This window comes from Trachymyrmex cornetzi, unplaced genomic scaffold, assembly GCF_001594075.2.
Source record: "Trachymyrmex cornetzi isolate Tcor2-1 unplaced genomic scaffold, Tcor1.1 scaffold532, whole genome shotgun sequence".
Taxonomy (NCBI): domain Eukaryota; kingdom Metazoa; phylum Arthropoda; class Insecta; order Hymenoptera; family Formicidae; genus Trachymyrmex; species Trachymyrmex cornetzi.
Window position 1 is genome coordinate 222,817 of NW_017299842.1, and position 229 is coordinate 223,045.

Here is a 229-nt window from a genome sequence, read left to right on the forward strand (position 1 = left end):
TTGATTACGTGCACTGGGACGATCACAACGAGCTGGTGGATCGTCTACGATTGCTCGACGTTTCTCACCGAGCAACAACACTCACTACAACGAGATGCTGTCGATCATCGAGGAACTCCGCGAAGCCGGTCTTATTATAAATTAAATCGTGTATCAATGAAACGAGGCAGTTGAGTGACAACAGCGAGAAAAAATACATTATTTTCTTGTGTATTACGCGTTGAATCAT